Source organism: Pseudopodoces humilis, chromosome 8 (genome assembly GCF_049639895.1).
Source record: "Pseudopodoces humilis isolate 2021_Gansu_Grassland_sample_001 chromosome 8, ASM4963989v1, whole genome shotgun sequence".
In the NCBI taxonomy this organism is placed as follows: domain Eukaryota; kingdom Metazoa; phylum Chordata; class Aves; order Passeriformes; family Paridae; genus Pseudopodoces; species Pseudopodoces humilis.
In genome coordinates, this window is record NC_142207.1 from 28,705,536 (window position 1) to 28,715,655 (window position 10,120).

A 10,120-nucleotide genomic window follows, 5' to 3' on the forward strand; every position below is an offset into this window, starting at 1 on the left:
CTTGCCCACAGGTGCATGTATTTCTTGTTTGGGCTTTGCCTGTTTTCTAAGGAAGCATCACCTTGGGGAGTAAAATCACAAGAGAGTCTACATCCGGCTCACCTGTGTTAAGCACTTTTTCCCTCTTTTCTCCTTTTTTTTTCTTTTGGTGGGTGGGACAAGCAGTAAACAATATTTTTTTATCTAATTTTTACAGGATTTTGTGTGTTTCGTATTTAGCTTGTTACAATTTCTTGCAGAAGGCACTTTTCCCTCACTCCAGAAACGCATTTCCCATTTCCCACACAGATAAGTGCTCTTCTGCTCCAGCATTCTTGGCACGCTTGCTGAAAACTTTGGAATGAAAAATAAATGAATATGAGAGAGCAGAACGCACTGTTTCTGACACACTTGAGCAGCTTTTCCCCAGCAGCCCTTGTGTGCTGGCCCCAGGCTAAGGCCACACACCACGCCAGGCAAGAGCCACCTCGCTTCCTCTTCCCTGGAACAGCACTATCTTTACACACTGAAAATTTCATTTTGTTTTACAGACCCCTCCCCTGCAGCAGCCTCCAGAGAAGATAAGTTTTATCAGTCCAGCGTCAGCAAAGTGATAAATAAGGGCACAGGCTGTTCCAGCAGGAGGCAGATGCAGAGGCTTGCTTAGCGGCACAGCCAAGTGCTTCAGCAGCTGATGATTGAAAGTGGAAGCTTAATGGAGTGAATGCGAACAAAGAATTAGAATAAATGCCACCTTTTGAAAGAGAAAGCAAGCAGCTAAATGGCTTGGGTGAGACAGGAAAGCAGATGTAGAGCAGAGAAGCAGTTCTGCAAAGCCAGCCTGGATTCCAGATTCCATCTTTGTCAGCCAGAACAACGACAGCCCCTGTCTGGGTGGCCTCCCGTGTGTCAGCAGGTGATGGGGAAAACACATGCTCCTCTTGATTTACTGCAGGAAGTGGTTGTTTTCTGCTCTCCTGCAGAAATCTTCTAATTAAGCATTTCTCTTTAGAACATGTCACCCCAATTGCCTGTAGACATATCCTAATCTTCAGACTGATGGATCTTCAGGCTCTAGCAGAATAAGTGTAATCATCTATGAAAGCTGGTCCCAGAAAAAGGAGAAGGGAAGGATTTTGTCCTTCTGCAATTAAAGCAGCTACAAAGTCTGGGAAGAGGTTTTGCACTGGTGCCACTGAGTTGAATCGTGACATGCCACGCTAACACAAATCACTTCAAGTGCTACAAATACGACAGCATTTCAAGAGAACTGATGTATCCTGCACATCCTCCTGCAGGAGTCCTCACCTGCTGGGACTGTTCCCTGAACCCACACAGCCAGAGAGGAGCACTGGGAGAGGAATGAGTTGAACAGAGTGACCTCTGAAGCACCCTGATCTGAAACAAGGACTGGGTTTGCCCTGAACGTGGGATTAGCAGCAGGCTACATGCTCAGGGCACAGGGGTAGGTGAATCCTTGCTGTCTGCCAGAGGAGGCTGTAACTTGGCAGGAGAAATGAAAGGCCACACTGTCCAAGGGAAAACCCGGGGGAAACCAGGCTACTGGTGAAGGAATGGGTGGGAAGTCTGACCTGCTCGGCTCAGTGAGCCTCGGGGTTAAATGCCAGCACTGGGAGGTGATGCTGGATTTGTGCAAGAGCGTGGAGCAGAGGAGTGGTGAGACTGGAAAAGATGAATCTCTGAACCCCAACCACACACCAAGGATGAGGCACACAGGCCCTGGCTGTGTCTGGCTGTGATACAGCTGGGACTAACAGGACATAACCAGGAAAGTGTCTCTCTCATTTTTCTCCCAGTGGTCGCCTTGTAGAGTGTGTTTGATGAATATGAATAACCATAAGCCAAGAACTGAACAGACCTTTGTGCAGCTTGAAGGCTGTCCATGAAAATAATGGGCCAAATTTCGGTATAGATGAATGCTCAAGTAGACTTCTTCATACTTTGCTAGCAGAAAATATTTGGCTGCTGTCTCTGGCAGTAAGGGAGTGCCAGCTGCCATTCAGATAAGGCAGAGAATAATGGATTTCACCATCAAACAACCCTCACTGAAAGCTGTCCAAAGATGCCTGGATGGACAACATTCATTAGACAAAAATGAGGAATTTCTTTTCTAGAAGGATGAACTGGAAAGCATATAATTCCTGCACAGCTGAAGGAAAACAGATCCTACTCTGGCCTGACTTCTCTTCCCTGCTTTTGAACACAGCAGCAGGGCTGCTGTCTCGTCCTGGCTGTGTTGACAAGTGGTATTTATAAATATCTGTCAGATCTTTGGTGTTAATGTTTGCAGGTAGCCACCTGATCACATTTTGGAAACAACAGAGTGTGTTCTATACTTACTATGTTTTAAAATGGATTAGAAAATTTCCTTGGGAAATCAAATACAAGTCAAGAGACTGAAGTCAAATCCAGTCCTTATTAATTATAATCATAACACCATTTGACTTGACACAAAGGAGAAATTGCATTCAAATCACTTCCAAATTGTTTGCAGCATGTATGAATCGGACTGAAACTAGCGAGACACCTTTGCATATTTGAGGAGGGAATTACTGTCTACATACCAGTGCCCAGCACAGGTAATACACAGACATTCTTTTTAATGGCCAGGTTTATGCAGCTAATTCCTCACATTCAGCACCGAGTGTACAATAATCCTTTTGACAAATGAGTCAAGAGGCAGGGTGCTGCTGAGCATAATATGCCTTATTGCCTTGCACACATCTAGGACATGGAGATGAGTGAGGATTAATAGTCACAATTAGGAACGTAAGAGCAGACTGTGGATTGTAAAAATAATTAGCGGATTCTGAAAAGAATTTCCAGCCCCACAAAAATATTTTAGTGCGGAATACATTTGAAACGGAAACAATAAAAGAGGCTCAGCGATGCTTTTCCCATAATGATACTTTTGGGATTGTTAGGACAGGATTTGAAAGCTTGCTGGCTCCTTAACAGGGATGGCTCAATGCTCACAGACAGCCTGTTCTGGGGGTGGCAGGCAGCCACTTGGCTTCCCAGGGCAGCCTTGGTCACGTTATACCTGTTCTCTTGCTCTAAGGCTTGTAGCACTTCATATTCCCCCAGGGTTTATGCTCCCTGAGCCCTCTGCTCACAGAGGAGAATGCTGCAGTATGTGAGCACCTGACCCACAGCAAGGATGGGGCAGGGCTCTCCATGCAGCACCTGGGCAGGTGGAATGAGCTGCCCTCTGCTCTGGGACGAGGCCTGCCCCTGGTTCTTAGGGAGAGAGTGGCTGGACAAACCTCCTGCGCTTTGCTGAGTGTTTCCAGCTCCCCAGTTTGGTCTGGCTTTGAACTTTTCTAATAAGGGAAAATGTGGATGCTCATCAGGAAGTTTCAGTAATCCTGAAACTGGAATATAAATTTATATTTTTAAAATACAGCAAGTGCCATATTATCTTTGTTTGACTTTTGGCGTTAGAGGAATGTGCGATTTCTCCTTAAAATGACAACTGAGATGCCCCCATCTGTCAGGAGAGCTGCATTTCAGCAGAGACCATAGGGATTCAGAAGCCTTCTGTAAGGTGCAGAGGATGGTGAAAGGAGCAGCATGGAAGCAGCCAAATTTAGGGGCCATGCTGAAGCTTCCTGGCAAGAAGCAATGCTGGCTGAAGGCTGAGCTGCGGGGTACCACAGCTGCACTGCTCAGGGCTGAGGCACCTCCAGAGCAGAGCCCTGAGCTTCTGCCCTTTGCAGATCAGCCACTCTGCAGCTGCTTCCCAGGTGGGCTGTCTCTGGGACTTGAATAGCTAAAATGCCACCAAGAAGATCATGAATCATTCTTGCCCAGCAGTATTTGCCTTTCTTTTCTGTTTGAATAGGTGACTGTTGACTATAATTCCTTAATAAACAGCAGTCCATGATTTATCTTGCTAGAAAACTTTCCTCTCATGGCTATCCTTTCACACTTCCCAGAAGACAGGTATGGTGAAAATGCTCTGAGAAAGAGTTCAGAAATTCCAGGGTGTCTCTCAGATGGAAGGCTTTAGCAGTAAAACAAGGGCTCATTGCCATTAATTTTCCTCATCTGTACCTTGCTTCTGGCAGGAGACAACATCCCTCCAGCCACAGACTGGGCAGGGATGTCTTTGCAAACTTTGCAGGTCTCTAACTTGGCAATGAATAACAAATTCTGGCAGGAGAGGAGTGTATAATGATCAAGTGTAATGAAATGGTGACAATACATCTCGCCAATCAATAGAACACTCTCTTTGTAAGAATGTATTCCTTATTTGTAGATCAGCTAGCTTGAGCTGCAGAGGGGAGTCAACAACTTTCAGTCTGATTTAGAAGAAAGACTAACTGATGATGTGAAATTACCTGGAATACTTAATCACAGAGATCAAAAGGGTTGGTTTGGGTTTGGTTCGTGTGTGTGTGTGTAAGTTCAGCTCAAAAAAATCATATTATTCCAATATAATTCCCATTGTTGCTGTCAGAGTGGAGTGTCTAAGTGCCTAATATATCTAACACAGATGTGCCAAAGGGCTACAATTAAATCACTCTGCAGTCATCTTCTGGTACCAATCAACTTTTTCTCCTCCTAATGAACAGACACATGCTGTTTTATACAGTCTGATTGACTGGTTGATATGAAAACATAAAGTGGCAGAAAGCTGGTGAAAAGTATTCATTATTCTCTGTGTTTGGAGCTGCAATAGAGTGAGTAATTGTTTCTGATTGTGGCAGCCACTCTTGTGCTGACTGATGAGTGCTACAGCACTGGCACAGAGGTTGTGTTAGACAGGATGGAAACTCATTTGTGAGACCTTCATGGAAGTTAAAGCATCCCCAATCTTTTACTTTAAATGGTGAACATGGCTTTGAATTGGTAATTTTCTACTGCCTGGTCCACAGAAGTCATCTTCACACCTTTGGCAGATTTCTAAGGAGCTCCAATCCAATATTATTGCCCAGGAAACTGAGACAGAGAGGGGAATAGCAGGTTTCTCAGCATTTTTAGGCAGACAAGTCAAAGTGACCCACACCCCACAGGAAGTGTCTGTCACATGCTTGGTACATCAGGAGACTCTGCTTGTTCATGTCAAGTGAGATGAATATTTTCCAGGGCTCAAATATGTTGCATTGAAAATGAAGGCTGGTGACAGGACCAGATGAAGAAGGAGCCTCTCATGTGATGGAACACACCTCCTCCATATCTAGGTGCCCTATAGAGACAGTAAATGACCCTGTACTACTGCTCTGAAATCTCTGTGGGTCCCTGGAGTGGGGCAAACCTGTCCCATTTATTCACTGCTCCTAAACAACACTGTGCATTGGTAGGCAGCTGGGTTTGCCTGAGAAAAAGGGTGTCTGTAGGCAGCTGAAGCAGTGCCCAACATCCAAATACCCCACACAGGGTAAAAAAGCAGAAGGGGAAAACATTGCAGCTGAAGCAAGGGAGGGCTGTTGACACAGGAGGGTGATACTTGTTCTGGAAGGAAGAAGGTTGAATAAATTATGGTCTTCAAATGCAGAGGGACATCAAAACCAAAATCACTATTTGGAAATGCCTGGCAATAGCAGTTACTTTTAAACATAGTAAAGAGCAAATGCAGTGAGAAATGAGTGGGCTCTAACTTGGGCCAGATGAAGGCAGTCGTATCCTGGTGAAGATGGAGGTGGGAACATGTGCCCACACTCAGCACTCCCGTGTGAGGGCAGCACATCCCCACAGGCACTCCTTTTTGGAGCTAGGCAAAAGAAAGCAAAAGAAACAAAACCAAAACCAAAAGCAAACCACACCTTTGCACCCTGGAAGAGGATGAGAGAAACATTGGAATTGAATCTCACTGTTGGTTGAGCATCTACATTTTGTTTGCAAGTACTCAACTTGCTTTTCCTGAATATTAGTAAACTTTCCTTGAGCAAAATACTCAGAACAAGTGCTGGAATCAAATTAGAAACCTGTGCCTTTTGTGAAGGAGTTATAAAAAGGAAATAAAAGAATTCCACTCATAATTTTCATTTGACAACCAGTGGTTCCCATAGAGGCTGTTTTAATACCATGTTGCAATGACACAATTACATTAAATTCCTCAGTAGATAATCACAGTTTTAAATTAGTTAAAAATATTGCTGTGCTCTTTGGAGGGCTTTGCATGTTGAACCGCAATTTTTCTGCTTTGCTTTTCTTTTTTTTTTTTTTTTCATTTATTTTTGTTTGTTGGTGGGGACTGCCAAAGTTTGTGTAGATATTTAAGCCCAAGACAGCATCTTAGCTTAGCCATCTGTGAAAACAAAACCAAGTAAAAATATAGCTTTGAATAAATGAAGCACTGAGGGAATTTCATACTCGATATAAATAATTGCAGATATAGCTTGTTGCTATGCAGTTAAGAAAAATATTTCTCTTCTTGGTGAAGACTCATTTCTTTAAAAGGTTCCATTTTCAAACATGAAGACAAAGAAATATTAACATTTTTCCATCTTCCACTTAAAGTGTACATGTGAGATCGATGCCTTCCTGTCTGGTTTGATAAAAAAGAACACAAAGGATCTGGAGAGAGGTGGGAGATAACAAGCAGAGGCTCCCAGCAGCTGATTCTCACTGACACCAACACTTCCCATGGCCTCAGACAAAAAGCCAGAGGCTTCCAACTTGGGACCCAGTCCAGAGGGGCTTAAAATTTGGGTGTCCTATGGAAGGTCCAGGCATGAGAAACAGAGGTTTCTGGTTTTTGAGCAGGTAGAGAAGAGCTGTGAGGTGTAAGCATTGTGAAAGGGGCACTCACTTCCCAGGTGCATCAAGAAAAGTCACTTTATAATGAGCACATGGGAAAAGTCATGAAAGGAAGAGAAAGAAAAAGCTTTATCATTTCAGCTCTTGGAAAGTGACACATTTTGTTGCAGGGCAATATTTTTAAGGAAAGGCTGGTTTAGGAACCTGTCCTTGAACAATTCATCACAATTATGTGTTTAACCATGATCCTGAGCTGTAAACCTCAGCTCCAAACCAAAGCAAAGCACAGACTTCCCAGACTTCTGCTTCCATCCATTCTGTGTTTCCATTTCAAATCCTGAAGGGTCTTTTCTGGTCATTGCTTCAGGCCTGCTTTGTAACAGTGCTCAGGGTTTCACCCTCAGTGAGGCCACAGCTCCCTGTGTGCATGCTTGGGGTGCATACATCTCACTACATTCATGCACATGCACAGGGGGAAGAGCAAAACCAACAGCTTTTCTTCAGCCCCCAAAAGGCTCAACATTTTTTGCCTCCTTGTTTCCCTGAGGGGAAAAAAAAAAATACATTGGACTTTCTTGGCTGAAAGCTGTCATCTTCAATGAAAAGCTGATTATACCGTGGAAGTAAATAATAAAAGCATGATTCTGTCTGCTTGTCTGTAAATTCTTGAAAAAAAACCCCTCAGTTGGCACTCAATAATTTCCTCATGAAAAGCAGTGTTTTCTTAAGGAAATTGTGACAATTTACTGTGGGCCAAATTAACGAAAATATAATCTGTCTTCCTATTGAAGACATCGAATTTGCATGCAAATAATTGTGGTGTGAGAATTGTGGTGGTGTCACACAGCTTTAATGATGGTTTGCAGTAAAAATACCAGGAGAACAAACACAGCCTCTACAGATTCTGCAGGTTTCCAGTGGGTTATTATTGGTTCTGACCTTCTAATTGCCTCTCTATTTTCTGCTCCTGGCTGCATGGTGAATAACACGAGTGCTCTTTCAACTCCTACGTGTTCCCCGGGCGCTCCCCCCTCTCTTCTTTCTCTCTCAGAAAGAAATAAACTACCAATTTAATGACTAACCAGCTTGTACTCTCGGAAGAGTTTCCCGAGCTTTTGTAAAAAACCTTGAGCTTTGAACATTTTTCAAACAGAAATCACTATTTTTGCCTCTCTTTCTCTTAACTCTCCGTACGTGCCGGTGAGGAGCATTTTAGTTAGAGCCCTGTCAGTGCCGTAGTACAGGGCTCCTGTACACCCTCCTGCCTCCCTCCTGCTGCTGGCGAGGAGAAATGCTGCTCCTGTGCAGTTCGAGCAGTAAACAGCTCTTGGGGCTGGAGAAATGCTAAAGACCAGGGCGGGGGGTGCGCCTGGCACCCGGGGATGCTGCGGCTGGGATGCGGGTGGGATGCGGGTGGGATGCGGGTGGGATGCGGGTGGGATGCGGGTGGGATGCGGGTGGGATGCTGCACCGCTCCCGGGGTGACAAGCACCGTGTCACCCCTCTCAGAAGGGAGCTCTTGGGACTGAGGGAGGCTCTTCCAAAAGATTACCGTGGTGTGAGTAAGGGAAGGATGTGGAGGGCGGGCGCGGCGGAGGCGACCCCGCTGGCCCGGGCCGGTGCAGTGCTGGCCCGCAGCCGTGAGATGTCACTGCGGCCCCACGCAAAAGAGGCGCAGGGCTAATTTGTCAGACGGACCAGAAAGGTTGAGACGTGGCCGCTTCCCTCCCAGAAGTGCTTGGCTGTCGCCCTGGTCCCTTTCCCGTGGCTGTCACTGCGCTGTCCCTGTGGCAGGCGGTGCCAGCGGGCAGGGCTGAGCAGCGCCCGATGCCGCTGAGGGTGCACTGCTGCAGTCAGGAAGGATGCAAGGCACCGCTGCAGCTCCGGAACTCCGGCTGCTTCCTACCACCTTCTTCTGAAAAGAGACCACCAAGCTTCAGACATTTGTCCGAGAGGCTTGAGTGAAAATTATATAGTCGTTCCCTTTAGATTTATAGCCTGACCCTAGATTTTTAGAAACGGTAACGAGGGATTTTAAGCAGTGGTCTAATGTACCTGTCATGCACTGCTTGCACTAGGGTGGTTTTTAGTCTCATCTGCAACCTTCTGATTCAGCAACTAGATTTAGTTGGAAGGGCAGGAGCCTCGGTACTATTTTTGACCTATCTAAAGCTAGGCTGGATGTTTCTCAGCTCTTCAGTGTTCAAAATAAAGGTAAAAGTATGCCAGCAGAGAGAAGACTTCATTTTCTGGCGAGTTAAATAACTGCTTTCCTGACGTATCCCATGTGCTACCTTGAATGAAAAGTTCCATCCCAAGTAACTCAGGGACAGGTGTGCTTCATCAGCACTCAGAAATTCCTCCCTCGTCGGATTTTCAGGGCAATTGCATGCTTTTCACCCTAGGTGGAAAGTAAATGAGGTTTATCCCTGCAGCAAATCCTTCAGAAGACTGGCACCGTCTGCCATTACACGAGGAACTGCAGAGATACAGATAAGGAAAAGCAAGCCTAGGAAGCCTTACCAAGGCATATAAATATGCCTTATATTAATAGCTGTTTATTGAAACAGGTTATAAAACACATTTTCAAAGTTCAGATAGTGACCACCTTAGCCACGAATGTCCGAGGAATATACTTAGATCAAAGTTTTATGACCTCTATTTATTACAGCAGATAGCACTACCTGAAAATACCCACTTTTAAAATCTTACTACTGTCAAATTCCTTATTTAGACCAGTGACTTGACATTCTTGCATGAGTGAACATTAAAGTTTTTGCCTTTTTAACCTCCTAATCCTGGTGCATAAATCTTTTATAACCGATTCTATTCTGTGTGTCTTTTTGGTGTTATTGGATTCTTATCTTTCATTCCAGTCTAGGTTTCTGATTTAATATATTAAAAACTTCAGCTCAGCTTTGCTTTCTTTATTAAGATACAAAAGAGGTAGAAGCTTATAGAATGCTGAATGAAAAGCACAGTTCTTTTTTTTTAAAGGAAAATTAAAAAGTTTTAGTTTAAAAAGAAGGTTGTATCACCCTCTCATGTGGCACCCCCTTACGACTGTCACACAAATGCAGAGAATTATTTCTGATTTTGAGCAAGTACATTTGCTCTCCCTTAACTGCTTCTGCTGTGATAGCGAGGTCAAGCCCTGCAGCCCTAATTCTGCTGGGAGGTCTCAGCAAGCTCCTTCTTCTCCAGGGAGCTGCTGGAAAATCTCTCCCTGGGGACCTGTTGACAAGGATCAGAGTATGGAAGGGCACAGACCTAAAATTCTCCTTTACTGTCCTGTGTTGCCTTCTTCTCCTAGAAATTACACTACAGCTGGGTGAAAAAGCAAAATCAGAGCCCACCAGCAGAAGAAAGCAAAAAATGAAATCAAACCCTAACCCTGAATATTTGTATGAGTAGC